Below are 27,713 nucleotides of genomic sequence, written 5' to 3'. Positions count from 1 at the left end.
GGTGACTATCATGCATACGCGTCGGACAGGCATGGTCCGAGACAGGTGTACGCCTTGGCCATTGAATCGTATGGAGACGGGTGCATGTGTATATTCAAAATACGCGTTGTACAGTCAGTTGAACGAGCCGGGCGCACCCATTGGCTCCAGAATGTCATGGAGACGGATGCGGATTCAAAACTTGTACGAGTTGTGCACTGGAAATTCAGTTGGATGCCTACAACAATGTTGCAATTTCAAGTGTTCCATGAAGGTGACATTTTGAACGATGCGGAAGGCGTGTACGAGTCGTACTTTTAAATGGATTGGCCAGAATGCAACCGTGTTGGACCTATCACTTGGGACACATGGCACAGAGTCTGCCTCTGCAGCACATATATAAGACTGGCTGGCCCCCAGGGAGCTCACTTGCCTGCACTACATGCTACTGGACCACATCCCTGCTACCACTGCTGCTGTCTCTGCATCCTCTGGCTCCTGCTATGGCACGTACTCTGGAGAGGGCCCCAGCCTTCACTGAGGAGGAGAACCAGGCCCTGCTGGACGGGCTCCTTCCACAGTACAGCAAGCTCTATGGGAAACCAGGGGAGCAGGTGAGTGTGCAGTCCACTGCCTTCCTAATTATGCATGTTGTCTGACTAGCAGTACTAGCAGTGTGTACACCAGTGGCAAGCATTCTCACTGACTACTTTCATCCCCCAAACTGTGTGGGTACAGGTAATGAAACGTTTCCTGCTGCTAAAGTGCATTATTGCAAGCTTAAACTATCCAGGCATTGTTAACATGTCAGACATGCAGGTGATTTTTCCTTCCCCATGTTTGCACTAACTGTGTAATTCATTTCCCTTTGTGATGATGACATGTATATCCAAATGTGTGCTGCACAAATCTGGGGCATGTGTGTTAATGTACTTTTCACTTTGTCATCCTCACAGGTTGATGCCCACCAGAAGCAGGAGATCTGGCTGACCATCGCCCGGGCTGTTTGTTCTGTGGGGGTCTACAAGCGCTGGATCCGCAACTGCCAGAAGAGGTGGCAGGACCTTAGGGCAGGACCCGGAGGATAGCTAGAGTCCAGCTGAAGCTGTCACCTCCACGCAGGAGGGGCGGACACCGGACCCTGACTCCCCACAAGCTCCGGATACTGGCGGTGGTCTTCCTGGACCTAGATAGGCAGCTGAAGGCCAGACAGCAGCAGGAAGGGGGTAAGTCCATGCCTAATCTGTGCACTATGTCTGAAATGCTAATAGCAGTCTTTTGGCCTGGTTACACTTCCACATTACGTAGGCCTTGTAGTAAAATACTCAGGTCCCTCAATTGTGTGATGCACCCTCTTCATCTGTTCCACAGGTGTGGCCCCTACAGTCTGTTGCGTGTGTCACTAGGGCACTGTATCCCTGCAGTCAGCTATGCTTCAGCTACTGGTCAGCATCTGCTCCCGTGACTCTGTTGTGTGTTACATGGGTGGGTCAATTGTTTACACACTGCCTGCGATCTGACATGTGATCTGTGTGTGCCCCTGAGATGTGTACCAATTGCTGGTCTGACTCGCAACATGTGGCTGGGGTATTCCAAACAATCTCATGCAGCAGTGGGCTCCAATTTTGGGGCCTCAGGAGTATGTATATCAAGTATGTCACACTTGCTTAGCCACCTGACTCCTGTCCAGGGCAAAACACTGTTTCATGTAGACCTGGCTAGTCATGGCTCCTCAAAGGCATTTAGAAACACTCTGTAATCCCACTCCTGTGTATGAAATTGCAGGTTGTGCTTAGTGACATGTGCCCTCAGGTGTCTGCCTCTGTGTCATTAGGGTGTGGCTTGTTGTTATGTACAACTGGGGTGTCCATGATTCAGAGTGTCAGCATGACATCTGAGATGTGACTGTGAGAGACAAGACCTGTGTGACATATAGGTGTGTGATCATCTGACAGCGCACAATGGTGTATGCACCAGTGTCCTTCATGCAGCTGGGTTACATGCATGGCAGACTGTGATGTGTTAGTGTACAGGGATTTGTGTTTGCAGAGACTCATATGTATGATTTGCATGATGTGGGGTCTTCTGGGTCCTGGATATGTTGTTTGCATGGGATGGGCAAGTGTGCAGGTCATCTGCAGAGTTAGCTTTACCCCTGAGCTAGGATTGTGAGTCAGTGCATATTGTTGTTGTCTGGATGCCCTGCCCCTGTGACAGGAGACAGTGTTGACTGACTTTCAGGGCATCCCAGTGCCATGGCATTGAACTTGCTATGAGTGATCCTGCATTGTGTTCAAGTGTGCACCATGCACCCCATTGTGGCATTGCCCATCAGGACATGGGTACATCATAGTGTTTGTTGCTGGCATGCATCACAAGCATGTGAAATGAGTCTCTGCCCATCCCTTCAGCCGGACACCTGTACTGAGTCAGTAGCAAGAGATGTGCTGTGTGTATAGTGACATACCCCTACATGTTCACTTGCATGTACAACTAATGTGTGGGTGGTGCATGTTGGCACATTGGGGTGTTAGCATCCAACATGCAACGGACATATGTGTGAGGAGAGGAGAGATATGTTTGCCATGGTTGATGTTGAGAATGACAATTGTCTTATTCTAAACAGTGTTGCCACTTTGAGCTGTGTTCAGCTGATGATGCCAGGGCTTGCCCTGTGATGTGATGTACTCACTGTGGTGTGTGCAGTCGGTGCCTGTGACTGATGTTGTTCTCTTACTTCCTATTCCTATCCAGATACATCCACAGCCACAGGAGGGGACAGCTCCACGGACCAGGAGGAGCCACAGAGCCTGACAGGGACAGAAGGAGAGGAGTCGGGTGGACCTGGTGGCACGGAGGGCGAGTGGAGCCACATAGAGGAGTCGTCAGCACCATCACCCCCAGCTGAGGGCCACAGCAGCTCTGAGGATGACTCCCTTGTGGAGGCGGGTGTCAGCAGCCACCAAACCCCAGCTAGTGAGGCTGTCCCCGCCACCGCTACCACCAGAACCACCACCACCCTCCCATCGGCTCCCATCCCAAAGGTCCCTGTGGGCTCCCGTGTTCGTGAGCATGTCTCTTTTCTGCCAGGCACCGCACCCCCTGCCCCTGTGTCCCCTGCTGCCCTGAGTGAGGAGTCTGTGGACTTACTTAGACAGATCCATGTAGGGCAGACGTCGATGCTGAATGTCCTCCATGCACACATAGGTCTGTTGACACAACTGTTGGCATTCATGGAGGGCATCTCCTCGAGCAGGTCTGCTCTACAGAGGACCAATCAGTCCGTGGCCTCCTCCCTGACGGCAGCAGTGTCCCTCTTCCAACAGTCCCGCACCCCTCCTACCCCTGCACCACACACGATTCCTAGCACCCTACCTGTCCCAAGCACAGAAACCCCCAAACCAAGGTCTAGACGTGCACACAAGCAAGCGCAGGGGACTGATACCACACTCACAAGGGCTGGTTTGCTGACACACACACAGTCATCCACCACCACTCTGCAGTCCTCCGAGACCTCTCTCTCCCAGCCCCCTTCCCTTGCCTCACCTGCAACCCCATCTCCCCAGAAGCTCTTCCTCTGTGACCTTGGCCTCTTCCCCACCGACCCAGCAGATCCTGATTACAGGGGGAAGAGGAAGTCCCCACACACAGAGGGAAGTGCCCCTCACACCCGGACACCCTGCCCCAGGCGCAGTCAGACAGAGACCCCCACCCGTAAGTCCCCCCAGCGCCAGAAGAACAAGACCCCCCGCCACCACGCAGCTCCAAGGCAAAGTCTTCGTCCTCGATCCCCCAGGCCACCACTCCAGAGGTTCCCCCGCCACTCCCTGCCCCGGGTTCCCCCACCCACAGATACACCATCCCCAAAATGCTAAGGCCACCTCCCCCTAACACTTGCTCCTCCACACCTGGTCAGGCAGTTAGTGCCACTGATGTGGGGACCGTGTCCCCCCCTGCCCTGCCAACCTCACCTGTCTCCTATTCCACTCCCATGGATGTAGGCACTGCATTGGAGTCCACGACCATCCCGTCTGACTTGGGCACTGCAGTGGTGAGCCAATCCACTCCATCTGACCTGCCCACTGGAGTTGTGCCGGCACCCACCCCATCTGGCTTGTGCCCCACAGTTGTGACAGCACCCACCACTTCAGTCAGCTCCACTGCAGTTGCAAGTGTCTCACTTGCATCCACCACCTCTTCACTGCCTCCTTCTGCTGCGCCCTGATCCTGTCCCTACGGTGCCTGGCCTGCCCCCATGTATGCCCCTCCGAGGGGATGACCCCGGTCCTTAGCAGTGCAGGCAAGCAAAGTGTGACAGTTGTCACTCTACTTCACTCCTTGGCATTTGGACATGGACTGGCCATTGGCCTTTTGTTTGAACAGGCGTTTAACTTTTAATATGCTGAATAAAGTTTTTTTCTTTATCCCTGTGAACTAGATTTAGCTGTACATTATGTTGATGATGTTTAACATGCCCTTGCACCTGTGATGCTTTGTTTACAATGTTGAATACTGATGTGTTGCTGTATGGTACTCCCTTTGGTCCATGAGATATGTATCCTATTCTGGTGGGTATCCATCTCATCCTTTGCAGCTACCTGGGTGTGTCAGGATCAACTATTTGTGGACATCTCTCTGTGAGCATATCATTTGCATGGTCACATCTCTGGCTTGTACCCATGCACATATGATGCGCTTCCCATTGTCCAATTTGTCACTTCCACAGACTTTGTGCTCATCAACACTGGACCTACAGGTGTGGGCATCATTGTTATAGGAGCAACTGGGTCCTCTGTGCAACTTCCTAGACATATGTTTTGGGTATGTGCAGATGACTTAGGGGAGACTCACGTACCCAGGCTGTTGTGACCAGAGCCTTCATTGTGTGGTAACTGATGGCTGACTGACCAAGTGTTCTGCAGACATGAGTGAGACTTGCGGTGAATATGTTTGGCACAGCTGGGCTCCCACAGGAGTTGGGTCCCCTTAAGTAAGTTTGTTGTCCAGTGACATGGCCTGGGCCCATGGTGTGTGTTGTATGAGCATGTGTGTGTGTCCACATCCCTGTTCATACACAGACAGTGTTCCCATGATATGTTCCTGTTGTTGATGCTTGCTGAGTGGTACTGGGTTCATCCCAATACTTTTCCAATGGGCTACCAGATGTGTGGGTGCATGACACACTACTGTTAATTGGTGTATCATCATTGGGATTTGTCAGTTCTGAGTGGTGATGATGTTGTCAGACACAGATGGGACACAGTCAGGGTTCCTCAAGGCACCTGTTCATTTGCTAAATAATGTAGTTGTCCCTAGGTGGTAGTTTTCAGTGATTGAGACATTTGTATGTGTGTGTGACTGCTCCCACTTGTCGGGTTCATGGCTGCGATGCTGGCAGGTGTCAGCATGTGTGCCTTGTGGTTCTCCTTGGTATCTGCATTGTCCTGGACTGTGGCAGGGATTCTGAAGGTTACGTGAGATTTGAGGTCATGGCCATGTACCGCATACTGTGCAGTATGTCTGTCATTCCCCAGGGTTGTAAACTGTCCTTGTGTGATGTGTCTGTGCACCTTAGTTCCTCCCAACATACCTGTGTTTGTCATGGGTGCATGTGCAATGTCACCTGTCCATGTGGGCTTCACAGATACACATTGTTGCAGTTCAGGGTGTGTGGTGTTGAGGGTGGACTGATGTGAATGTTTGCATGGATGGTCCCCTAGCTCCCATTTGTCCATGGATGAGGGGCCATGCTGAGTGATTTGTGTTTGTGTATGTGTGATGTACGTTTGTGGCACAGGACACATGTCTGGGTTTCCCAGTTTGTACGACATCTGCCTTTGTCATCACAGTGGAGGTGTCATGCATGCTTGTGTCACCCCAATGTCTGTTCCCTGGGGGTAGTGCTGTTGTGTGTCAGTCTCTTGCTGTGTTAGTTGGTGTTCATTCTAGCTTGTGTCACATGTGTCTGTTGTGCTCCCTCTCATCTCCCAATGCCTGATTGCCCACTGAAGGTGTCCCAATGATGGTTTACTTTTGTATGGCACTGTGTCCACATCTGTGTCACTGTGGTTCAGCCCCCCTCATGTGTTGTGTAGTTGCTTGTGGATACTGTGACACACACACACACACATGCTGTGTCAGATGAGCAGTGTGAGTTTGCCTGTTTCTGTTTGTGCATCTGCACCAGTGCATTGGTATTGCTGTTGTGGGCCTTTGTCTGGATGCTGTTTCTGTGATTTTCCCTGCTGTCCCTGTGAGTCATATCACATCATTGTGCACATTCATCCTGGTTGTTAGGTGCCATTGCTGGCACGGAATGTGAGTTTGTGATCTGACACCTACAGTCTACACATGTTGTTTTGATTGGTGTGTCTATTTTCGAGATGTGTGCATGCTTGGTGATGGTCACTTCTGCTCTTGTGTCATTGTACACTGTGTGCATTGTCAGCCCCCATGTGTGGTGCTTGTCTGCACATGGCCGAGAGTGTGTTATGTTTTCACAGCACTGTTAGCCTCACCACATCTCTGTGTGTATGGGACACAACCACTAGTTTGCCCCAGAAGTGTTTGATGTGTTGGGAACAGGGATCATGACATGCTGTTTGTTTTTTGCAGCTTTTACCATGATGACACTTACCTTTTGGTCACTGTGATGAGGGGGGTTTAGTCCCCATCACCACAATGCTCAACATCTGCTGCATTTTGGAAGCCCACACTTAACTTCTGTTCTACACAGTGAGGGGGTGTTCTTTTTACATTGCCACAGTGCTATGGTGATGCTTGCCTTGAGTATGTCTCACATGTGCTGTTACTTACATTGTATGTTCGTAGCCATAATCACTGTTGTGGGTATTTGTCACAGACTACACACTGTTGACATGATGTTAGGGGGGATGTATTTTGCGGACATACCTGATGTTGGAGTATGCTGGATGTGTTGCGCATCACCCATCCTATGGCTGGGGGTGGCAGTAGTGATGGGCAACATAAGCCCTATGGGTGGGGGTGGCAGGGGTGATGGGCAACAGGTCCCCTGTGAGTGGGGGTGGCAGTGGTGATGGGCAACATCAGCCCTATGGGTAGGGGTGGCAGTAGTGATAGGCAACATTAGCCATATGGGTGGGGGTGGCAGGGGTGATGGGCAACAGGTCCCCTGTGAGTGGGGGTGGCAGTAGTGATAGGCAACATAAGCCATATGGCTGGGGGTGGCAGGGGTGATGGGCAACATAAACCCTATGGCTGGGGATGGCAGGGGTGATGGGCAATATAAGCCCTATGGCTGGGGGTGGCAGTAGTGATGGGCAACATAAGCCCTATGGCTGGGGGTGGCAGTAGTGATAGGCAACATAAGCCCTATTGGTGGGGGTGTTAGTGGTGCTGGCCATGCAACCCCTATGGTGGGCTGTTGTTAGTGGCCAGGATGTGGATCCCCTGTGTGTGTGCCATTTTGCGGGTACGTGTCGTTTGTTTATGTGGTAGGTGTCTGACTTACCGCCTGCGCCTTCTGTGTCGGTTCCTGATTTGGTCATAGAGGTAGAGTACTGGTATGACCTGCGCGATGGGATTCATGATGTGTTCGTGTCGTACACGCTGCTTGTTGCTCCGTCTCCTACCCGCTGCAAGCTGGTCCGTCTCGTAGCCGTGTATTGAGTTGTGGCGCGAATCGTAGCTGATATGCTTGTTTTCCAGATGCTGTGACGTGCCGTACGTGGTGAGCCGTCCGGCGCGTAGGAAGTACTGCTTCCGGGCGACTTGGTTCATCGTTAGGAGTTACGGCTCGGACGGAGAATGGAGCTTGAATCACAGCCTACGTGTCGGTCGGGTTTTTGGCAGTTATGCGCATCGTACTTACTCTGCAGGACGGACCGGCTCCGGGTACGTGTCGGTAGCACGGTAAGGCTACGGACAGCTGTCCGACCGGCTATCGGAATCGGTGAGAATTATTGTTTAATTTTAATTGCAGGAAAAATCATGTTAATTTAATTTAATGTATTTTCATTAATTACAAATGCAACTAAAAATGTATTTATTGTGCTGTAACTTTTTATTTTGTTGTACATTTAAATCATATATTTCCAATTAATTAACATTTAAATTTATTTATCATAAATATTTTTTCAATATTCATTTTCAAGCTAAATATATTTTTATTTGTATCTATGGTGTCGGGGCAGAAATCTCCGCACTATAAAGTATAGGAAAAATTAAAAATGTTTCAAGTGCCCTTCATAAGCTGCCATTTTTGGAAAAATACTTGCTGATGAAATCTTCTCAGGGTGGTATAAAATCAGGAGTCAGGAATCCAGGCAAGCAAGTCCCATGAGAGAATAGTCAGGATCAACAAGTGGAGGGCTTCACAAATTAAGTGAAGGACAAGGATTTGTAGTGATGCACCCTTCAACCAGACTGAGGCCTTTAAATAGTAAAAGAATAGGAAAAGGAAATTAGATTAAGCACCACATGACAGAAGACGTAATGGATTGGGAATGTCAGGAAGAAATCAAGGAAGGAACTGCCATGATGGAAAGGGAAAAGAAAAAGGAATCTGAATGGGACTCGCTGAAAGTCCCTGAGTGCATGAGATGTAAATCTCAAGCAGTGATTTCCATTTTGGAGTGGAACAGAGGAGTAGCAGCCAGGAGCACAAGAAGAAACAGACCTAGGTGAGAGACTCTTTCAGCCCGTAGGTGGGGGACTTTGTATGGTGTCTTCTTAACCCCAGGAACAGTGGTACCGTGGAAAGTTCCATTAATTATTTATTTATTTATTTATTTATAAAGTTTTATTTAGCACGAACAAGATCCCAAAGGATATCAGAGCGCTTTACATTAGAACTAGAACTAGAAGGACAATAATGTAAAAACAACAACAGGTAGGGATAAAAACACGAATGATCATAAATTACTCGAAAAATGCCACATGGAAGTTATATTAAACAATTGTACAGGTTAGCGAAGGAGGGACACAGTATATCGTAAAAAAGTGTAGTAGTAAATGTTGGTACCATGGAAGTAGGAACAATGACATCTGGCCAGAGAGCCTAGCCCACTTACTGAAGGAATTTATTCATCAGGAATCTTTTGACTTCCAGGTTGAACACCATTGTTACGGAGATTCTGCGTACTTCTGGTGGGAGAGAGTTCCATATCTTTGGAGCAGCGCCAGAGAAGGCTCTGTGACAAGTTCTCTTTTTGTTAAGGATAAGTGGTTTCAAGAGGAAAGTAGTGGCGCTTCTAGAGGCTCTTACACCACAGGATAGTTCAAGTTATTGTGCCAGGTACCTGGGAGTATTGAAGTGGATGGCTTTGTGCGTCATAACGGCAATCTTTAACTGAATTTGTGCTTCGTAGGGGAGCCAATTTAGAGATTTTAGGACTGGCGATATGTGCTCATTGCGTTTGGTGCCTGTAACCAGTCTAGCGGTACAAAAGGGGGTGGTGATGGACGGAGCATCAGTTTTTTTCTAGGATCGGTTTCTGGCATTTCAGCCGTCTTCAGCCAGACTTGCTTGAATCCAGTGGCAAAGTGAGCAAGGGACTCACGTCTGAGCATACCCTGCCAACTTATGGCGAACAAAGCGGTACAAAAGGGGTCGGTGATGGACAGAGCATCAGTATAGCAGCTGCATTCAGTGATGCTCTTAGTGGAGCCAGGGTGTATTTGGGAAGGCCACAGAAGGTAGCACTACCGTAATCTAGCCTCGGTAGGACAAGCGCTTGGACCACCTGCTTGAAATCCTTAAGTGGAAGGAAAGGTTTGATATTTCTGAGTGTCCTCATCAAGTGGTTTGCTCCTTTACATGTATTGCTGATATGATTTTTCATATTCAGGTGCTTGTCCATGGTGACTCCTAGAGATTTGGCTGAGTCTACGATGAGAGGAGTGCAGTTGAAAGCAGTGAGGTGGCTCAGCCAGAGGTCAAGGTTGGGGATGTGGTTCTGAGGGGAGATGAGCAGGAATTCTGTTTTTGAGGTGTTGAGCAGGAGTTGGTTCTCAGTTAACCAGTTTTGAGTATACGTTAGGGTGGTGTTGAGTGAGATGATGTTTTCCAGGGATAAGATTTTCAAATAGAGCTGCGTGTCGTCGGCATACATTTGGAAACGAATATCCGTGGAGTTAAGTGAGTTAGCTAATGGTTCTAAGAAAAGGTTGAAGAGGATAGGAGATAAGGCAGATCCTTGGGGGACCCCCATGAGAACTGGAGAGGGCTGGGAGAGAGAGTGACTTGCCTTGACTCTTTGCGATCTGTGGTGGAGGAAGGACGAGAACCACTGTAGCACCTGATCACCAAAACCCATCCTGTTTTGCAGAATGGATAAGAGGTTGTCATGATTAACCGTGTCAAAAGCGGAGGAAAGGTCAAGGAGGATCAGGAGGCAGGATTCGTTTTGATCGAGTATCTTTAAAATGTCATCCATAACATGAATGAGGGCCGATTCGGTGCTGTGCCCCATCCGAAAGCCGGATTGATGCCAGTCTAAGAGTTGGTAATTCTCAATGTGAGCACAGAGTTGGGATTGAACGCATTTTTCAAGGAGTTTCGCTAGGGTGGGGATGTTGGAGATAGGTCGGAATTTGTTGAGATCAGTCCTGTCAGTGTTAGTTTTTTTTAGTATAGGGGATACTTGAGCTGCTTCTCGTGTGCCCATGCAGCCAACAAACAATAAAATGCAACAGGAGGACCATGTAGTTCCCTTTAGTGACATGAAGAGATGATATCTACAAGTTACGTCTCCTCAGTGAAGTTTCTTTTCTTGAGCTGAGTGGTCTGTAACCTGAAGACTGTGGTAAGTCTCTAGGACTGCGGTAATCCTCAAAATCATACAATCCAAGAGGAAGAGGGCAGAGTTTATGGTGTTGCTGTACTTTTTATAGATCTTTTTATTGACATCAGTGTAAAATCACAAAATAAGTCTGGTCATGTATTGACATATATGAAAACGACAATAACATCTCAGCATAGATCACCAAGAAATATTCACTCTTCTCTCACCCTGATGAATGGACATAAGTCAAATTAAATCCAAATTAGTCAGACCTTGACATATCAATATAAAATAAAAAACATAAAATAAGTCTCACCATACAGTGAGATACGTAAACATGATATCAACATCTCGTGGTCTGTATTTCTTTTAATAATCTTTTTATTAAACAGTTGCTCGTAACACAACAAAGGATACCATCAGTTATAGTCAATGTTACTTGTCCAAAATGCAATGCAGAGCTGTATTAACATTACAGGAGGACTTTAGGTAGTACATATCATTGAAGGCATAAGTGTGATCACATACAAATATTATGGTCGTTGATTCCCCGGATGCCTGTCGTCTCACCCCCCATGCCCCCAGACTTCCTTCATTGGTCCTTCATGTACCCTCTATACAAACTCTGTTTCTCCCACACTTTATTGAATTTCTTAGGGCAGCCCGGACTAAGATTGGTCACTCGCTCCGCCCGTTGGCACCAGTCTAAGTCCTCCCCCCAATCCTAGAAATTGGGAGCTATACTCGCTCCCTACGCCCTCACTATATTTCTTTTAGCCACCCCAGCTGCCTGTTGTAACCAAATTTTAGAATACCGGGGCCAGGTGTTCTCCCTCGGTTTACATAACAACAACCACCGGTCTTCCAACAGGACCATAAGGCTTGTGACCCTGGCCATAACTTGTACCACTCCCTCCGAGTAACGCCATATTACGGGACAGTCCCAGAGTATGTGGCAAAAGGAGCCCACCATGCCATACCCTCTAGCACTGAGAGTGGTATCACACCAGCCCATACGGTGTAGCAAGGATCTAGAGGACCTGTGCAGTATTCATAGTCGTATCATGTTGAAAAGCTCCTATGGCTATTTCTCTGGGGCTCTAAATGGCTCTAAATGGCTTCCACCCTGTTATTGTCCTCAATAAGCCCTATATCGACTTCCCATGCCTCTCGCAGGGAACGCAACAAGTCAGGGTCCCTTTAAAATCTGATTGTTGCACTTTTTTTAATTACAAACAGAGCAGCCAGGGCCCATTTTCCTTGCTTGCCCAAAGGTCCATGACACCCTTGCTGCATCACTACACCCGCGTGAGAAGCAAGTCCTGATAGGACCTGTCCATGAACCAATGAATATAGTTACTTAAAGGTGGTTTACGCATGGTCTGCCTTTATGGTTAAAGGAGGTCTTTGCAAACAAATGTGACATATTTCGAACACAGGGTGTACCATGAGCCAAACACAGAAATAAGTAAACAGTTTGTTCACTGAAGTATGTAAAAGCCTTACTTTGAAAGTAAAAGTGAGGTTTTAAACATCGGTCGCATCATAAAAGAAATACACAAATGAGGCCATTACTTGTTCACACACTGTAAAGTAGAACGTATAGCCCAGTTTTATGGATAGATTTAATAGGCCTACAAATTGAGGCAGGATTCCAATCAGAGTATATCTGATTTAATCAAAAGCAGACCACGTCACTTAAGTGCCAAAGATGCTGTGCAGCGATGGTCCTCACAGAGCGAATAGCCAATGAAGGCCAGTGGAGAGGTTTCTGTTGTCATTACACTAACTAAAAGATGTTGAAGGACACTGCGTGATGCAATGCAAATTGCACACACTTGGCTCCGGTCAATGAAACGTGAAAATAGATGCACCACAGAGGGAGCCGCCTGTCCCTCAACTACCAGAAACCAAGCATCTGTGACAATTTGAGCCAATAAAGATATCAGCATCCGCAGTTTCGCCACTGAAGTCTGACTGTGATGCTGCGAATATACAACACCCACGGAGTTCATGGGCAGTGGGAAGATGGCAACAGCTTTTCGATGCAAGAAATATCAAATGACCGTCGTGGGCACAGACATTGCTCCAGACATGCGTTCTGAGAAAGAAATTGAATGTTAAGAGATTTAGAAGGAATATACTGAAATATAGGTAGTGTCTTTGGCAAAAACACGATTTTGGAGCTCCTCGGTATGCATTTGCCACACTTGCCACATAATCCAATGTGTGCTGCATAATTTGTAGATTTTAGAAAATAGTTTTAGATTTTTGAAAATAGTTTCTAGCTCAAACGGATCAGTGCCAGGCTCTTAGCGAAAGGTAACTGCCCACCTTTAACTGTATAATTGGACCAATAATTTGCCTTTCATTGCCACATAATTTAGTCGTCACTTCCCCATTATCTTACTCTCCACTGATGCTTAATTGCATTGGCTCTGAATATAGGTAGTCAGACCAAAAATGGAAACAAATATATTCTTATTTCATCCTGTGCTTTTGAAGTGACCACATAGCGAGCTGAGAAATCTCCATATAGAGGAAACGAAATGAACTTAGCTGTATAAAGTAACTCAACAATGAATGCTAAGTATAATAGAATTTGTTTTACAAATTAGAAAAAGGAAAATATATATTTCAAAAAGTAAAATGAGTGCAATTATACTGATTTGAACTGGGCATGCATAGCTCATGAAGTTACAGAATTACACCAATTGTTAACTCATTGTACTTTTTATCTCAACAATTTTGATTTAGAAAAATCGATTGCGTTTTCAGTATAATCCCCAGAAAGCATAAAAGTACCTTGACCTTGAGATTTTGAACACCAGCAACATTCCATGTATTTTTATGGACGCCTTTCTTCATTGTGTTAAACTTGTCCTGTAACTCCTCTTGGAATCTCAATCGAAATTAAGTTAACAAAATAACATATACCACCAATTCACACAGTACTAAAACAACAACTCAAGCTCAAGAGTTAGATAGGCAGGGTTATTGCTCATGGACCAAGCACAACAAAAAAATTCATAACTCCACTGAGTGTGTTTAACAAAGCAGAGTCAGGGCACATTAGCCAGACTTATTCCCTCCTGAAAAGGACATTGGTAAAAATTATGTGACCACAATTTTAATCTCTGTTGTATTGTTGCCACATTGTTAACTACTAAGGGGCCAAATCCGATCGGGGTCGGAAAGCTCTCCGACCGAGCCGGATCCGGAGTGTTTTCTGACCGAGCCAGTACGATGCGGCCGTATGCTGCCGGACTCGGTCTGGTCGGACTCCCATAGAAGTCAATGGGAGTCGGTCGTACGACGCGTACATGGGCTCCCATTGACTGAATGGGTACGTCTCGCACAAGGGCGCCCCCTACAGTGGGTACGCGTCGGTGCTATCCGCACCGTACATGCCGGTGTTGGGGAGACCCTTGGGTCTCCACCTTGTCCGAGTCGTAAGGCTGCGGGTGACGGGGGCTCCGACGTGGACCCCCAAAGGCAGTTTCCTGGATGTTTTGCGAGCCGGAGGCTCCGACTCGATCCGGCTGTCCGAATCGAGCATCGTACTGGCTCGGTCGTGAAATGTCTCCACTGCACGATACAATTCGTGTCCGTACGGGTCGGATGGAGCAGTTCGGAACTGGATACGGGTCGATCGGTGCTTATGCGTTCATTCGCATCGTACTTGGACGTCCGGACCTGCGTACGACACGGTGGTAAAATAAGCCTCCGAATCGGATCCGCTACTGCCGAACCCGATTCGGTGCCCTTCAGACCGAGATCGGAATCGGCCCCTATTTAGTGCAATTAGGTGACATAGCATTCTTTGTTTTTACTTACCAAGAATTACCGGATTTATGTTATCAACCACAGTACGAATGTCTTTATCTGTATTATTTTCATTCCTTTCATGACACTGGACCTTATATGGCTACAGAATACACATTGTTTATGGCAGGGATAGTGTTATGGATTCTTGCCCCTGAACAAGGCCACTAACCTGTCTGGCCTTCAAAGTCGGCTGAAATATGTAGAATAGGGATGTACAATGATTAGAAATTCCTACCATCACCTCCCTTTTTTAGTTTTACACAGCTGCAGTCCGTGCAGGTAACAGCAGTGGGGCGGTGGGGCCAGGTGAGGGGGATTTTGAGGGACGATGCAGAGGGATTATTAATTATTTATTTAATTTTCCCTCTGCATCGTCCCTCGAAATCCCCCCCCCACCCGGCCACACCACCACACCGCTGTTACCTACACAGACTGCGACTGGTTTTGAATCATAACAGTGAAACTGGAAAAACCTGCGGTGGGGACCAGGTGGATAATTTTATCAAAATTTACCAGATCCCACCCGATGTTTAAAGGCATCATCTAAAAGAGCTAAGACATTTGTGAGCCCATTCAGGCAAACGTGTATTCTGAAAGTGGACAGGAGGCCATGATGAAGCATGCCACTATATGTGGGTGTGTGGGGGTCCCATGCCAAAAGAAGATGGCACACATGGCATGTTTAGCGTAGCTATAATTCAACTGAATTTGGTTTACTATACCTTTGATGATTATGTGCATGTATCTTAAAAACTATGCTAAAGTCCCAGTCAAACACTGACACAAACACTTATTGAAAATCTAATATTTCCAGACTAGCGACTAGGATGATTACTCATCATAAAGTTATTATAATAATGATTAGCTCTTCTTATTTGGTTCAATCATGCCATTGAAATTTCTGACACTCTTAATTATCAAGTAACCTAGAATTTAAAGAGGAAGTGTCTATGTTTTTGACAAAAGTCTATTCTAAAATCAGACACTGTACCCATAAACACATCAAAGTATTGTAGCAGGTCCTTAATTTGGAGCTAAAATTAAGTTCTGTCCTATTTTTATAGCAGGAAATGCAGCAACATTACCAAATGCTCCTTTATTTTTTCTTGGTGGTTAGTTTCATTGCTTTAACTCTTGTACAACTAAATACCTGAACCCTTCAATTTATTTTAATGTATTTGCATCAACTCAGAAATGACACGCTGCTTTGATCACGAGCTCTTAGTAGACAGAATCAAATCACAAATTACTTATCATTTACAGTAACATGATTTTTATTCCAAGTGTTCTGCAACCAATGAAATGCGCTCACATATAGAACTCACAAGTAAAAGATGAGGAATTCCAACTGGAAATGGGCTTTTAAATAAAAGCAAGTTGGACATAAAAAGACCAAGTATAATGACAAATAAACAAGCAGCTTGCAGAAGGGATATTACTCAGATTTGAAAAGAAACGATGGCCCTCCCTCATATTATTTCAATTAAATCCTCAATAGAAAGTAATTGAGCAGTCAACCAAAGAGCCACGCCAAATTGGCGGAGAGCATTAACCCTATCTCTGGGCACTTTCTTTGGTGTTCAGTTTGGATTCCTTCCTCAATTATCATTGCCCAAGTATGGAGGGAATATAGCATTGTCCTCTCTTCATGGTCCACTGTGTGACAAAAAGAAGGACTTCACCTGTGTGGCTTGAAAACACCTTTTGCAAAATGCTCTGTGACTAGTAGGACAGCTAGAAGAGCCCCCCACACAAAGCTTAATCTGGTAAAAAATATTTGGAAAATAATGAAACTCATTGCTTGCTGACCCTGAATAACAAAAATGAGGGTTAGGTATTCCGTGTAAGTTTAAAAGGGGAATGTTAGGTCACACCCTTACAACTTTTTATAACAAATGGGGAATGATGTGTCACCCCTTTCCCTCTAAAATGGCATAAAAACAAAAGGGAATAAGCTGCTATGGTCAGCCCTTAGGTGGCTGACCCTTGACGCATCCTATGATTGTGACAGCATACATCAGCATTTCCTTTAAGCTAAAACCTAAATCTTGTGCGCATGGGTAACATGGAGAATGCTTTTGCTCACTTGCTTCGTAGCAGACTTTTCTGCTAAATGGAAACTATATTACCAGTGTTCTGTTATTAGAAATTACTATCAACTGTTGGTTCCTGCAATCTCAGGCGCTTTGTCAAAAGCGATCAACTCTTGATGCGAGTTGCTGCCACTTAGTTCCATGTGAAAACACAGACTTCTAAAACACCTTTTGGAAAAACAGTTCCCGAAATGCTAAAATTATACCCAATTTTTAGCTTCCTCCACCTAATTTACACTATGTGGTTGTGTTGTTAGGGTTGTAGGGTACCAAGATATTTACAAGGGAGCATGCAGTAGAGCTATCGCTCTACTCAAGTTGCAACCATGGGACTCAGATGAGGTGAAACATTGTTGTGGCATCATATTCCATTGTTTCATGAGTTAGAGGCTGACTATGACCTTAACTTTGGAGGCTGCAAAATGTTCAGATAACAACTCTTCTCTGTAATAGTTTGCCAGTTCTAAAATTGCACAAGGGGTGAAAAATAACAGCTTTGTACTCAGACCACACAAATGTTAGAATGTACTTCATTGTCAATGTAGTCAGTTTTTTTGTTCAAATTGTGTTATTAATTTTGAGAACAAAGGCATACACTCAGATGATAGTATGATGCAAGCAAAAGGAATGATGTACAGTGTACACATGACAAGGTAATGATTTGCATATGGCAGTTTTCACAGTTGAGTGTCTAAGAACAGTTAAGGGGCAAATGGACAAAATCAGTGGGCCGTTTCTGCAATATAACTAACATGGAATGCAAACTAAAGGCCCCAATGGTACTGTAACATGTATGAACCGGATTTAACAGGTAGGCATAGCACCAAGTAGTGCAGCAACATTTGTATTGCCTGTCTATCAAGAGACGTCAAGCAAAAGAAGAGGGGGGAGGAGAAGGAGGACGGGGGTTTGGCAATTAAACTGCTTCATGGGAATAGTACCAAACCCTAAGGAAAGAGTCCAATAGTAGGCTGAGCCACAAGACCCTGAGAACTTAGTTCCATACATCTATCCAGGGATCACCAAACAATGCTAGAAATTGGTGGTACAGATTGCCTTTCTGTTTGAATTATGTGAGCTCCTCGGAGGTATGACCCCCAATCTCACCAAGTGTGATACGTTAGATGTTGGAAAGATTTTCATTCTGTAAGTAAGGCTTTGACTGCATTGGTTAGGAGTAAGTCCAGCAGCATCATATCAGTAGTATCTAAGGGCAGAGGTGATGATGGGGCCCAGGGACCCAGCGTAACCATATAGAAGGAAAAGGTTATGGGCATATTGAAGATTACTAACGGATGCTCCTGAATCGAAACCCAGTATGAGTCTAACAACTTGCACCCAAACAACATGTGCTGGTGTGTGCCAGGCGGGAGGCATCCTTTACAACGCAGGCATTACAATGCAATGTCTTTACAACGCAACCTTTACAACGCAGGTACATGCCATTACAACAAATATATAGGTACAGCGCATGCTTTTACAACGCATTGGTAAGTATTGTATGGTAAGTGTTTGTTATATTTTTAGATAATGCATGTTAAATAATTTAAGTAATATTTATTTATAAAAGATAATACTTTATTTATAGTTCATTATTTTTAGGTATTAATATTCTTATTAAAGAGTTAATATGTTTGCTAATTATAATAAATAATTTATGGAATAGTTATACATTTTGAGCACATTAATACTCAGGTATGAATATTAATACTACCGTTTAAATTAACATGGGAATATTAATAGAAGATATATTTCTAATTGTAAAATAAAAAAAATAATACTCAGGTATTAATTATGTTGGTAAATATTTAATCTTGATGGTAATAATCATTCACTTTATTTTAAGGTTTAAGTTGCATTTAAGTAAATTATTACTCAGATATTAATAATGTTTACAAGTATTTATTTGTTCTGTAAAAAGTTATAGAAAATATTATAAACTAAATAAGTATATTTGATTTTTTTATATAAAAAAATATATAGATAAAAATATAGGTAATGTAATGTTTAAATATTATTATTGTTAAGAGTAAATTGTGAACAATAATACATATATTTCAATGCAAAGAATATGTAAATTATGATTCAAAAATGTTAAAAAAATAATACATATATAGATTTAAATGTGTAAATTACAAAATAATTAATTTCCATTTTCAAATTTTAATAAACATAAGTAAACATGGAAAAATAAATACATAACAGGTAATTTATTTTTAATAATATTTAATTGTTAATTTTACATGTTTAGAATCGTAATAAATTCAGAAAAAATATACAAAAATAGTGTATAAATAATATATTTTATAAAAATACTTTTGTATTTTATTATGTAGAGTAACATTTTATAATACATTTTTTAATAAGTTTCTCATACTTTTCCATTGTTTTCAATGAGAAAAAATGTCCTTTTTTCATTTTTACTAAAACATATGACTTCACCGCGTAGACATAATTTCATCATTACGGAGATCGTCGCTGGAGGGAACAGAAGCAAGGGAGAGCTGCGTTAAGGTAAGATAAATTTACATTATTAAAATACATAGTGTAGTGGTAATGTTTATTGTAAGGAGAGATGAGGGAGGTATATCTATTTAGTCAATGTGTTTTACGTATCTTTGATGTGTTTTCACCAACTAATTCCTGCCATTATATGTTGCAGTAGTAGTCCCACGTCGGGTCTCTTTTTTTTCCGCAAATTTCTTTTGTTTTGTTAAGTGGTTAATGGTATATATATTAAACACTTAATTAAACAAAAGTGTTTGGAAATGTGTACTTTTTTGGTTTAGCGGTACGTTGTTTGATAAGGAAAACATTCTTCTCTTTTTCGCGGTTAGATTTAAACTGTAATACACTTTGAATGTGTTCATTATGATTTTTTTTACAGGATTTTGGGTCTAGATGGATTTCATTTTTGGAACTTGTTGCGATTTTTCGATGTTAAAAAAACATTTTCTGGATTTTTTTCTTGGGTTTCTTCATTTTGTATTTCCAGCTGTTTCTAAATGTTATTGTATTTCGGTCAGAATTTGATTGCATGTTGGAACTTGTTTTTGGGTGCGTATTTTGATATATGCACTGTTTTAATGTGCATATTAATATCTTTTTCATCGGTCTGAAGAACCAGAACCTTTTGGACCTGGCGGCGCAGGGTACGCCTTCATCTCCTGGGTTCTCCTGCTTAGCTACACAGAGACACAGGGACACTCTGTCGGCGTAAAAGATCAGATTTATTAGCTGCAGCTAGTACAATTGTCCTAGAAGTACACACGGTATGTTCTCAGGAGACTGCCACTTCACTCCGTGGCGCACAATCTTATATAGTATATATGTGACATATACATTAACTAAGAACACACCTAAAACATATAAAAGGGAGCCAATAAGGAAAGTTGGAAAACAGAACAGAACCAATAGGAAAGGTTTGAAAATAAAGTATCGAGTAACTCGAAGAAGCCTCTCCTCTAACTTTGTTTGTCACCCCTCCCCACGAGCTAATTCATTAACTGACTTGTAGCTGTCTTGCAGGTGACGAGATACGTTTGTGTGTTTTGGAGGATAGTAATGAAACAAGAGAATACGAGCAGAGGACAGCGAAGGCCAGACAATAAGATACAATCAGAAGAGAATAGTGTGAACCAACAGATAGTTGAGACAGGGATTAGGAAAACCAGACAGGCCAGTCTCTAACACCAGCTTTTGTAAACAGAGGCACAAGGTTATTTCGACACACTATTGCAGGAAAAACAGAAAAAGACTTCGATCGTCGTGCTGCCTGAGTGAGGGCAACACAAAATGGCGGCGGAGCACAAAATGGCGGGTCGATATGATCACGATCGAAAATCGAAGTTCCTCAGGTCGATGGATTTTTCAAATGGATATTCTGTTATTTACTATGGATTAAAAAATATAAAGGACTCTTGGTGAAGTAATGGATGGAATGTAAGTCAAAGAGTTGAAGAAAGAAAACATCTGAAGGTAAGAAGACCCGACTTTTGTTATTAATTTAAATTATTTTTGGAAATTATCAATTGAATTAGTAGGAGTTGTTTTAGGGCAAAACAGACAAGTAAAAAAATGTGTTTTAAAAGTGTAGGATGTGTGCAAGATTATCAAGGTAGTCTGAAGCCACTGTCAACGAAAATGATTGAATTACACCCAATAGTCTTTCTGACATTTCCTTAGTTCTGGTAGAAATACGTGGGTTCAGACTACCTGTTAATGATTGCGCCATTCTCATTTCTTGGAAACTTTGCTCCTTCTTCAAAATTTCCAAGCAATGGTAGAAATTAGGATGAGGTTTGCCAATTGATTCGTTGAAGGAGTTGTGCCATCCCTCTATGGCATTGTTTGTTTTTGCTCCTCCCTCTAAGCAGGTCGAGTAACAGTTCCACCAGTCCACATGGAACCGTGGTCTCCTTCTGTGACCTGACCTGCTTAGATGGCCAATCCATGTGTCTTCAAAATAATTTAAGAATAGGTGCCAATTTATGTTCATTTGCTGTAAAATATTCAGATTCAGTAATTGAAGTGTAGTACTCGTCTACACTGTCAGGAGGAGGAACAAAGCAAAGGGCAGTTAGTTTTTTTAGTTCAAATTTTAGTTTGCTGTCTGAGATATAATCCTCAATTAAGGATTTTTTTTTAAGTTTGCGCCAATATGCCTGAGAAAAGTGAAAGAAACATCCTTGAATTTGGGTTTCTGGAAAAGTTTTTGTTGTTGTATTAACCATAGTTAATTCAAAGTCAATTATTATTTTTCTCGGACTTTTCAGTGTATGTTGAGGATTGTTTATCAGGGAGTAAACTGTATACTAAGGGAACTACTGTATTGTTAATGTATGTGTGAATAGTGTATGGTGTGTGCTTTTAAACATTCCATCCATCATCCAAATATCATTGTTTTCTAACCTTAATAGATTATGGGGTGTGCTGAATATTAGGATTCTCTTTTGAGGGTTTTCATTATCATGCAATAGGAAAGGTTCATTAGAAGTAGTAACAAAGAGTTCAGGTGGAATTATTATGTCAGAGTATGTTTGGGGTCTTACTCTTTTTGGGTTACTTGTCTGTTTTTGACGTTGAATAATTCTTCTCAAATTAGGTATTGTGGGCATACTACTTGCAAAATGTGGGGGAATTTGTTGTGATACCTCCCTTAAAAGTGAACCACAGGGTTCATTGGAGGTGGATGCAATAGCTTTGATTTTATTTATTCATTCACAAATTTCAATCTCCATTGCAGAGGCAGAGTGGTCATGATCTGTGGTCCTTAAAACAGTGTCACCAAGAGTAACCGCTCTGCCTGTGCAATAGGTTGAGTAATATTGTACACACCTCCAATGACATCTGTGTTCAGATAGTCTCTTCTTACAATAAACATACCCACTATGGTTTAGCAGTCTGTTCCCTCTTTTGGATTGGATGTACTTTGCTTCTTTGGATGGTGTTGCCATTTTTTTTCTGAAAAGAGAAGAAAGAATGAAACAATGTTATTTATTTCAAATTTAGTGATATACACCTGTTTAGAGGGAAAATAAAAGCATGTTTTATATACGTATTTTCACTGTTTACAATGTATACATTTTCAACATCTGTTTATTGTTTTCATATTGATGTATCTCTATTTTCTTTGTATTTTAACATAAACAATCCTTCTTTATTGGGAGGAAGAAAAATTAATTAGTTGTATAGAAAAACAAAATCAGTTTGTCTTACCTTTGAATTAGATGTTGCAATGTTCTTTTGTATTGGAAAATTTGCTGTGGTTCTCTGTGTTTCTGAAAATAAAAATATGTTTTGAGTTTTATTAGATATATGTAGTTAATGGTGAAGTTTCCTAGGGAGAGAAACCAAGGGGTCTATTACGATGCCACCTTAACAGAATGCGGGACCGTCCTCCAGGGGTGCGGCGGTCCTGCACCTGCAATTAGGATGCCATAGCCACCATGGCGGTGGCATCCCCTATTCCCAGCATTGTGGTGGGTGGTGCTCACAGCACCGCCTACCACAATGCTGGAAATGCACATTGTGCATTGACATGCACAAAGTGACAGGCACTGCACTGCCTGCCACTTTGTCCATGCCAATCTAGGGGGGTACCCCCCATGTGCAGTCCCCACTCCCCCAACACCCAACAGCAAAGACCGCATGCCTTTCCATGGTGGCAACGCCGCCATGGAAAGGCTGCTTTCCGCTATCATCACATTATGGATGGCGGTGTCTTGCAGGCACCGCCACCATATTATGAATGTTTTTCGCCCGGTCGACGAGTCGACTGGCGGAAAAGCGGCGGACGGTCTTTCCATCCACAACGCAACCCCAGCCATCCTAATATGTTGGGGGGTCTTTGAAGTGTGGATGGCAGGGGGATCACCCCGCCGGGCCAGCGGTGACTACTGCCGGCCCGGCGGGGGTGAGCCGCCCGCCATCCTAATGGGCCCCATAGTATTTATTTTTGTTGGCTTTTGTTTCTGTAATCTTACCTTTATTAATTGTATAGGTTGTTTCTTTCTTTTATGTATGATTTTCAGTTATTTTGTGGTCTGAAAAAGATTAAAGAAAATTATTGTTAGTGTATTAAAAATATGTTACATAATTTCTCTGAAATATAATAGCATATTTTTGGTTAAGGAACAATACAATCATGTTTCATTATTCTATACTATTCATTTTTTCAATTCCAAGAGTTACATTTGTGTTTATCTGTCAACATTTCTTATTCAAGTATAATCAATTTATTTACCTCTTATATGCCTTTTTCTGTGTGAGAAAAAGATTATTTTCTTGATAATAATTTAAGTACAATTTAAAATGTAATGAATTTTTTATGTGGAAATTACCTTGGTATGGTTTGTTTTTTTCTTATTGTTTGAAGGTTTGAAAGCTGAAAAAAAATAATTGAACATTGTTAATAATTTGTGTTGATGATGTCTTTTGTATTTGTATTGTTTCTCATTTATTTGCTTCTTTTTGGTTGGTTATATTTAAGAGAATTACCTTGGTATATGATTTTGCTGATGTTAAGTGGATCTTAAGATTTCGTTGTTCAAATGTTGTTTCTTTTTGATGTTGTGTTTTGTAGTAATCTGTTGATATAAAAAAAAATTAGAGTAGGAATAGTAATTTTAATGTATTACTATTTTGCACGTTTATTCAAAGAAGCACCTTTTGGAGTATGAATATTTATTTTAATCCCATCACTATCCAGCATTTTCTCTGAGCCAAGCACATTTTGTAGTAGGAATAGTAATTTTAATATACTAGTATCCTGCACGTTTTGAGAATCAAGCACCTTTTGGAGTTGAAATAGTAGTTTTAACCTAAACACTATCCAGCTTTTTCTGTCAGGCAAGCATCTTTTGGAGTTGGAATAGTTATTTTAACCTAAACACTATCCAGCATTTTCTCTCAGGTAAGCATCTTTAGGAGTTGTAATAGTTATTTTAAGTTAAACACTATCCAGCATTTTGTCAGAGACAAGCATCTTTTGGAGTAGCAATGGTAATGTAACATACTGGTATCCTGCACATTTTCAGAATCAAGCACCTTTTGGAGTTGAAATAGTAATTTTAACCTAAACACTATCCAGTTTTTTATTGTCAGGCAAGCATCTTTAGGAGTTGGAATAGTTATTTTAAGTTAATCACTATCCAGCATTTTGTCAGAGACAAGCATCTTTTGGAGTATCAATAGTAATGTAACATACTAGTATCCTGCACATTTTCAGAATCAAGCACCTTTTGGAGTTGGAATACTAATTTTAACCTAAACACTATCCAGCATTTTTTGTGAGGCAAGCACCCTTTGGAGTAGGAATAGTAATTTTAACATTTTGTTATCCTACATATTTTCTGAATCAAGCACCTTTTGGAGTTGGAATACTAATTTTAACCTAAACACTATCCAGCATTTTCTCAGAGGCAAGCATCCTTTGGAGTAGGAATAGTAATTTAAAATACTAGTATCCTGCATATTTTCAGAATCAAGCACCTTTTGGAGTTGGAATTGTTATTTTAATGTAAACAATATCCAGCATTTTGTATTAGGCCAGTATCTTTTGGAGTTGGAATAGTTATTTTAACCTAAACACTATCCAGCATTTTCTCAGAGGGAAGCACACCTTGGAGTAGGAATAGTTATTTTAACCTAAACACTATCCAGTATTTTCTGTGAGGCAAGCACCCTTTGGTGTAGGAATAGTAATTTTAACATACTGCTATTCTGCACATTTTCTGAATCAAGCATCTTTTGGAGTTTGAATAGTTATTTTAACCTAAACACTATCCAGCATTTTGTCTTAGGCAAGTATATTTTGAATTTGGAATCGTTATTTTAACTTAAACACTATCCAGCATTTTCTTCCTGGCAAGCATCTTTTGCAGTTGGAATAGTTGTTTTAACCTAAACGCTATCCAGCATCTTCTCTCAGGCAAGCATCTTTTGGAGTTGGAATAGTTATTTTAACATAATCACTAGCCAGCATTTTCTCACAGGTAAGCACCTTTTGGAGTCTGAAGAGCAATTTTTAAATATCACTATATTGCATTTTTTATGAAAATGATAACTTTTGGAGGTACAATAGTCATTTAAATGCTAAAAATAATCTGTATTTTCTTAGAGGAAAGTAGTCTAATTAGCAGTAATATTTTCTATAAACATACCACTATTCTGAATTTTTTAGAAAACTAAGCAAGTTTTGGAGTTGGAATATTAATTTAAATAAAAAGATTATCTACTATTTTAGTGGATGAGAACACTTTACGTTGTAAGAATAGTAGTTTTAATCTTGCACTATCCTGCATCTTACTTGTGGAAACCATGTTTTTGAATTGATATATTATTTTTAAAGTTATACTGTATAAAAATATTTAGACGGAAACACTATTTTAACTTTGAATATATTTTGTAAAGTGAATAATAATAATTATTTTTGTTGGTCAAGTCTCGTTTGTTTTAGCATTATTTAGTATAAAATAACTATTATACATTTGGTTTGAAACGAGAAAAAAAATATTTTGTCACCTACTTTAGATATATATTGTCCCAAATAGAGTATTTAGTAAAGTTTGTTGGACGTTGTAGAGTTTTGTAACAAACTGAAAAAAATAATTATATGTTTGATTTTAGTTTATTTGCATGTCTACAAAATATTATGTAGCTATACATTTCTATAGTTTTTACTTACTTCGAGTTTTAGCAGGCTTTCTTTGACAACTAGATTTTGGAGTGTGTAATCCCACGTGCAGTCTCTGGTAATCAGGTAACTACAGTTTTAAAAATGGTGGATGGCTCCTTTTATACGTTTTGTTGTGGTGAACGTTATTTGAAAGTAAAATATGTTTTGCGTATTATCTTTTTTTGTGTTTTTAATGGTGTGTGAGAATATAAATAATTATTTTGTTATGTTAGTTTTCGTAACTTTTTCTTTTTGTATGTCATAACATCCGTTCTGGGCTATTTCCGGGTCAAAGTAATTTAATTGAAAAAGTTGTAGGACTTTTTTTTTCGGATTTTTAAAACGGAAGTTTTCTTTTTTGTTTTGATATTAGCTGTGTCTTATACTGTTTTTGTTATGTGAAACTTTAGTATTTATTAATAGTAGTTTAATTTGTGTAATTAAGTAGTGTATTAATGTTTGTGTAAATTTTTAAAATGTTGGTTAAATGTATGTTATGTTAAAATGTCGTAAATAAATTAGTTTATATTAGTTTAAGTTTTATATTCAATGTATATGTTTATAATCCATTTTGGTACTGTTTACTAAAATTATAAAGTAGAAAAAATTATTCTTGAAAAAAAGTACTTGACTATTAATTTTATTACTCAGGTATTTATTTGAATAATTGGGTAATTGTATTAAATATCATGTTATAAAATAGTATCTGCTGTAGCACTAATTGTAATACATTTATATAATATTTTCTTTTTTAATTTATTAATATTAAACGAGTATTAATTTTAGTGGTCGAGTACTAATTTTTATGCTTATGTATTAATTTCCAGTAACCATGTTTTAATACACTTCCCCACCCAAAACCCCTATTTTCCCTGCATCCCGCTCCAGGGGTTCATTATACAAAAAATATATATATATTTCGATGTAAAAGTGTGTGTTGTTGTAGTATGCGTTGTAATGATTCATTCAATATATTATACTACATTTGCGTTGTAATGGTGAGCGTTGTAAAAACTTGTGATGTAATGGTAGTTGAGTTGTAAAAGTTGCGTTGTAAAAGCATGCGTTGTATTTGTTTGCGTTGTAACGTCATATATTCGTGCAAGGCTCCAAGTTACAGTTCCTGCATTTATCATCATCTTGTAATTTTAATTTGTGTAGGCGAGCAGGGGTCCAATGTAACAGATTCATTGTGAATAATTGTTATTAAATAAGAGACTGGGCTATTTTATTGGACAAGTAAATTCTTCCAATAAAATGCCAGACATCAGGTGTAATATGCTGAAAAGCCCCCTCTTCAAAATGTTTGGTCCATTTTGTACAAGTAATTGAGTCCTGTGGTGATTGAGGGTCAGATAGGAATTTTTAAATTTTGGATGCTATATGTCCCAAGCGTCGCCAGAGGTCAAGGTGTGTGATTAGGACTGACTTTCTAGAAAGGACAAGTTTAGATATTCTAACCTTGATTTTTAAGAAGGTATAAAAGTCCAAGTTAGTGAGATTGTGTTTCCTAGCTAGGACTGAAAAGGGAAGCGGATCATAATTATTATCATTCAGATGTTTTTTTAGCCTGATTTCTTTGAACGCTCACTCAGTTGCAATGCTAAGATCGAGATCAGTATTGAGTTTTGGGTTGAACCATAATGATGCCCATCTGGAGTTATGGATGGACTCCGAAAGTCATTCGTCAAAGGTTTTTAACGTGCTGTCCGTATCAGAGAAAATACAGTGAGAGTGTGATGTGGTGAGTTTTGACATTGGGATAAAGGAGGATGTTTTAAACGGGGAGCAAAGCTCACAATCAATATACACCCATGGTGGAGTGCTTTGTGAGTCTGGGAGCAACCAGGCAGTCCTTTGGGTCACTAG

This window comes from Triturus cristatus, chromosome 5_2 (genome assembly GCF_964204655.1).
Source record: "Triturus cristatus chromosome 5_2, aTriCri1.1, whole genome shotgun sequence".
NCBI classification, from domain to species: Eukaryota; Metazoa; Chordata; class Amphibia; order Caudata; family Salamandridae; genus Triturus; species Triturus cristatus.
The sequence above is the reverse complement of the archived record's forward strand: the minus strand, read 5'-3'. Positions refer to the sequence as shown.